This window comes from Mustela putorius, unplaced genomic scaffold, assembly GCF_011764305.1.
Source record: "Mustela putorius furo isolate JIRA1106 unplaced genomic scaffold, ASM1176430v1.1 tig00000640_pilon_pilon_pilon, whole genome shotgun sequence".
In the NCBI taxonomy this organism is placed as follows: domain Eukaryota; kingdom Metazoa; phylum Chordata; class Mammalia; order Carnivora; family Mustelidae; genus Mustela; species Mustela putorius.
In genome coordinates, this window is record NW_025421432.1 from 11,014,716 (window position 1) to 11,021,048 (window position 6,333).

The following is a 6,333-nucleotide window of genomic DNA, read 5'->3' on the forward strand; positions in this document are numbered from 1 at the left end:
ATTTCTTTCATGAGTACTTTATAGTTTTCTGAGTATAGATTCTGTGCCTCTTTGGTTAGGTTTATTCCTAGGTATCTTATGGTTTTGGGTGCAATTATAAATGGGATTGACTCCTTAATTTCTCTTTCTTCTGTCTTGCTGTTGGTGTAGAGAAATGCAACTGATTTCTGTGCGTTGATTTTATATCCTGACACTTTACTGAATTCCTGTATAAGTTCTAGAAGTTTTGGAGTGGAGTCTTTTGGGTTTTCCACATATAGTATCATATCATCTGCGAAGAGTGATAATTTGACTTCTTCTTTGCTGATTTGGATGCCTTTAATTTCCTTTTGTTGTCTGATTGCTGAGGCTAGGACCTCTAGTACTATGTTGAATAACAGTGGTGATAATGGACATCCCTGCCGTGTTCCTGACCTTAGCGGAAAAGCTTTCAGTTTTTCTCCATTGAGAATGATATTTGCGGTGGGTTTTTCATAGATGGCTTTGATGATATTGAGGTATGTGCCCTCTATCCCTACACTTTGAAGAGTTTTGATCAGGAAGGGATGCTGTACTTTGTCAAGTGCTTTTTCAGCATCTATTGAGAGTATCATATGGTTCTTGTTCTTTCTTTTATTGATGTGTTGTATCACATTGACTAATTTGCGGATGTTGAACCAACCTTGCAGCCCTGGAATAAATCCCACTTGGCCGTGGTGAATAATCCTTTTAATGTACTGTTGAATCCTATTGGCTAGTATTTTGTTGAGTATTTTTGCATCTGTGTTCATCAAGGATATTGGTCTATAGCTCTCTTTTTTTTATTGGATCCTTGTCTGGTTTTGGGATCAAGGTGATGCTGGCCTCATAAAATGAGTTTGGAAGTTTTCCTTCCATTGCTATTTTCTGGAACAGTTTCAGGAGAATAGGAATTAATTCTTCTTTAAATGTTTGGTAGAATTCCCCTGGGAAGCCGTCTGGCCCTGGGCTTTTGTTTGTTTGGAGATTTTTAATGACTGTTTCAATCTCCTTACTGGTTATGGGTCTGTTCAGGCTTTCTACTTCTTCCTGGTTCAGTTGTGGTAGTTTATATGTTTCTAGGAATGCATCCATTTCTTCCAGATTGTCAAATTTGTTGGTGTAGAGTTGCTCATAGTATGTTCTTATAATAGTTTGTATTTCTTTGGTGTTAGTTGTGATCTCTCCTCTTTCATTCATGATTTTATTTATTTGGGTCCTTTCTCTTTTCTTTTTGATAAGTCTGGCCAGGGGTTTATCAATTTTATTAATTCTTTCAAAGAACCAGCTCCTAGTTTCGTTGATTTGCTCTGTTGTCTTTTTGGTTTCTATTTCATTGATTTCTGCTCTGATCTTTATGATTTCTCTTCTCCTGCTGGGCTTAGGGTTTCTTTCTTGTTCTTTCTCCAGCTCCTTTAGGTGTAGGGTTAGGTTGTGTACCTGAGACCTTTCTTGTTTCTTGAGGAAGGCTTGTACCACTATATATTTTCCTCTCAGGACTGCCTTTGTTGTGTCCCACAGATTTTGAACCGTTGTATTTTCATTATCATTTGTTTCCATGATTTTTTTCAATTCTTCTTTAATTTCCGGGTTGACCCATTCATTCTTTAGAAGGATGCTGTTTAGTCTCCATGTATTTGGGTTCTTTCCAAACTTCCTCTTGTGGTTGAGTTCTAGCTTCAGAGCATTGTGGTCTGAAAATATGCAGGGAATGATCCCAATCTTTTGATACCAGTTGAGTCCTGATTTAGGACCGAGGATGTGATCTATTCTGGAGAATGTTCCATGTGCACTAGAGAAGAATGTGTATTCTGTTGCTTTGGGATGAAATGTTCTGAATATATCTGTGATGTCCATCTGGTCCAGTGTGTCATTTAAGGCCTTTATTTCCTTGCTGATCTTTTGCTTGGATGATCTGTCCATTTCAGTGAGGGGAGTGTTAAAGTCCCCTAGTATTATTGTATTATTGTTGATGTGTTTCTTTGATTTTGTTATTAATTGGTTTATATAGTTGGCTGCTCCCACGTTGGGGGCATAGATATTTAAAATTGTTAAATCTTCTTGTTGGACAGATCCTTTGAGTATGACATAGTGTCCTTCCTCATCTCTTATTATAGTCTTTGGCTTAAAATCTAATTGATCTGATATAAGGATTGCCACTCCTGCTTTCTTCTGATGTCCATTAGCATGGTAAATTCTTTTCCACCCCCTCACTTTAAATCTGGAGGTGTCTTCGGGCTTAAAATGAGTTTCTTGGAGGCAACATATAGATGGGTTTTGTTTTTTTATCCATTTTGATACCCTGTGTCTTTTGACAGGGGCATTTAGCCCATTAACATTCAGGGTAACTATTGAGAGATATGAATTTAATGCCATTGTATTGCCTGTAAGTTGACTGTTACTCTGTATTGTCTCTGTTCCTTTCTGATCTACCACTTGTAGGCTCTCTCTTTGCTTAGAGGACCCCTTTCAATATTTCCTGTAGAGCTGGTTTGGTGTTTGCAAATTCTTTCAGTTTTTGTTTGTACTGGAAGCTTTTAATCTCTCCTTCTATTTTCAATAATAGCCTAGCTGGATGTAGTATTCTTGGCTGTATGTTTTTCTCGTTTAGTGCTCTGAAAATATCATGCCAGCTCTTTCTGGCCTGCCAGGTCTCTGTGGATAAGTCAGCTGCCAATCTAATATTTTTACCATTGTATGTTACAGACTTCTTTTCCTGGGCTGCTTTCAAGATTTTCTCTTTGTCACTGAGACTTGTAAATTTTAATATTAGGTGACGGGCTGTGGGCCTATTCTTATTGATTTTGAGGGGCGTTCTCTGAACCTCCTGAATTTTGATGCTCATTCCCTTTGCCATATTGGGGAAATTCTCCCCAATAATTCTCTCCAGTATACCTTCTGCTCCCCTCTCTCTTTCTTCTTCTTCTGGAATCCCAATTATTCTAATGTTGTTTCGTCTTATGGTGTCACTTATCTCTCGAATTCTCCCCTCGTGGTCCAGTAGCTGTTTTGTCCCTCTTTTGCTCAGCTGCTTTATTCTCTGTCATTTGGTCTTCTATATCACTAATTCTTTCTTCTGCCTCATTTACCCTAGCAGTGAGAGCCTCCATTTTTGATTACACCTCATTAATAGCTTTTTTTATTTCAACTTAGTTCTTTTATTTATCCAGAAAGGACTTTTATATCTCTCGAGAGGGTTTCTCTAATATCTTCCATGCCTTTTTCAAGCCCAGCTAGAACCTTGAGAATTGTCATTCTGAACTCTAGATCTGACATATTACCAATGTCTGTATTGATTAGGTCCTTAGCCTTCGGTACTACCTCTTGTTCTTTTTTTTGTGTTTAATTTTTCCGTCTTGTCATTTTGTCCAGATAAGAGTATATGAAGGAGCAAGGAAAATACTAAAAGGGTGGCAACAACCCCAGGAAAATATGCTTTAACCAAATTAGAAGAGGACCCAAATCGTGAGGGGGGAGAAAGGAGATAAAAAGAGGTTCAAAAAGGAAGAAAGAAAGAAAAAAAGAAAGAAAAGATAAAAGAAAAAAAAGAAAAGAAAAGAAAAGAATTTTAAAAAAAGAAAACAAATAAGAAAAATATAAAATAGAAAAAATATATATATTAGATAAACTAGTTAAAAAATGTTAAAAAAGAAAAAAGTAACAGTTAAAAAAAATTTAACCAGAAGGCGAGAAAAAGAAACAAAAAATGAAAAAGAAAAAAATTAAATGAACTGCAAGACTAAAAAAAAATCACAGGGAAAAAGCTATGAGTTCCGTGCTTTGCTTTCTCCTCCTCTGGAATTCTGCTGCTCTCCTTGGTATTGAAACCGCACTCCTTGGTAGGTGAACTTGGTCTCGGCTGGATTTCTTGTTGATCTTTTGGGGGAGGGGCCTGGTGTAGTGATTCTCAAGTGTCTTTGCCCCAGGCAGAATTGCACCGCCCTTATCAGGGGCCGGGGTGAGTAATCCGCTCGGGTTTGCTTTCAGGAGCTTTTGTTCCCTGAGCACTTTCCGTAGAGTTCTGGAGGATGGGAATACAAATGGCGGCCTCCTGGTCTCCAGCCCGGAGGAGCCGAGAGCCCAGGGCCCCACTCCTCAGTGCGCCCTCAGAGAACAGCGCCCAGTTACTCCCGTCTGCCTGACCTCTGGCCGCGCTCCACGCTCACGGAGCCTGCGACCGGTTCAAGGTAACACCGAGCTGTGAGCTTACTGTCGGCTCTGTCTCCGTAGCCGGCTTTCCCGTTCCAATACCCGCAAGGTCTGCGACACTCAGACACCCCCGATCCTTCTGTGACCCTGCGGGACCTGAGGCCACGCTGACCCCGCGTGGGCTTCGCCCCGGTTTAGCCTCTGGAGCGATGTCCCTCAGCGGAACAGACTTTTAAAAGTCCTGATTTTGTGCGCCATTGCTCCGCCGCTTGCCGGGAGCCGGCCCCTCTCCCCGGGGTCTGTCTTCCCGTCGCTTTGGATTCACTTCTCCGCCGGTCCTACCTTTCAGAAAGTGGTTGTTTTTCTGTTTCCAGAATTGCTGTTCTTCTTCTTTTCGATCTGCCGATGGATTTTCACGTGTTTGCTATCTTTAGATAAGCTATCTAGCTCATCTCTGGCTAGCTGAAGTAGTCTCAGCCTGCTACTTCTCCGCCATCTTGACCCAGATTCACCATTATCTGTCTTTTTGTAAAGATTTATTTATTTATTTGAGAGAGAGAGAGGAAGGAGGGCAGAGGGAGATAGAGAATCCCAAGCAGACTCCCTGCTGAGCACAGAACCCAATGCAGGTCTTGATCCCACAACAGGGAAATCGCGGCCTGAGGTGAAATCAAGAGTTGGTAGCCAGCTGAGCTACCCAGGCGCCCCTCATCTGTCTCTCGAAAGGAAGAAGAGATGAAAAAGTTGCTTAAGGACACTAAGCATCTCAAGTCATAAATGTCTAAGATGGAGAGTCAATAGTCATCCAGTATATAACTCAACAACAACAACAAAATCAAGTGACCTCTGTTAAAAAGTGGGCCAAGGACTTGGATAGACATTTTTCCAAAGATGATATACAAACGACCAATAGGCTTCACATCAGTAATCATCAGAGAAATGCAACTCACAGCCACAAAGATACCACCTCACGCCCATCAAGATGGCTCCCACCAAAACAAAAACAGGAAGTAGTGTTAGTGCGTGTGCAGAGAAATTGGAAGGCATAGGTGCTGGGAGTGTGCACCGGCACAGCCGCCATGTGGAAAGGTAGGATAGTAACTCAAAAAATTAAGAACAGAACTACCAGGGGCGCTTGGGTGACTCAGTGGGTTAAGCCTCTGCCTTTGGCTCAGGTCATGATCTCAGGGTCCTGGGATCGAGCCCTGCACTGGGCTCTCTGCACAGCAGGGAGCCTGCTTCCTTTTCTCTTTCTCTCTCTGCCTGCTGCTCTGCCTACTTGTGATCTCTGTCTGCCAAATAAATAAATAAAATCCTAAAAAAAAAAAAAAAGACTAGGACTAACCAGCAATTCTACTTTAAGGTATCCATTCAAAAGAATTTAAAGCCAGGACTCAAACAGATATTTGTGTGCACCATGTCTAGAGCACGTTCCAACCACCGAGATGTGGAAACAGCCCCAGGGGTCTGCAGACCTGCAAACAGATAAAACGTGGCATATGCACACGAAGACATATTGTTCAGCCTTTAAAAGAAAGGGAATTCTGACACATGTTACATGGTAAATGAACCTCGAAGGCACTGTGTCAAGTGAAACAGCCAGTCACAAAAGCACAAATCCTTCTGTGAGGTATCTAAAGTGACCAAATTCACAGAAACAAAAGGCAGGATGGTGGTTACCAGAGGCTGGGAGGAAGCGGGGGGAAGGGGAGTTGTTGGTGATTTTTAAATTTATTTTTAATTTATTTTTATTTTTTTAAAGATTTTATTTATTAATCTGTCAGAGAGAGCACAAGCAGGGGAACAGCAGAGAGAGAAGCAGGCACCCTGCTGAGCATGAAGCTGAAAACAGACACTTAACAGACTGAGCCCCCTGGGCATCCCAGGGAGTTGTTTAATGGGTATAGTTTCCATTTTGCAAGATGAAAAATCTGTTTCACCATGATGTAAATATACTTAACACTATGGAACTGAATGCTTAAAAATGGTTACAATGGTAAATGCTATGTTGTTGTTGTTGTTTTTAACCACAAGAAGAAAATGGCAGGGAAAAAAAGTCATCTAGTATCTCCCCTCTCCCCACTCCACTTTACTGATTAATAAAATGAAGCCCAGGGAAGGGAACCGAATCCATGATCACACGGGATCCATGGTCACATGCAGGGTCATGGAGGCAGAATAGGGACC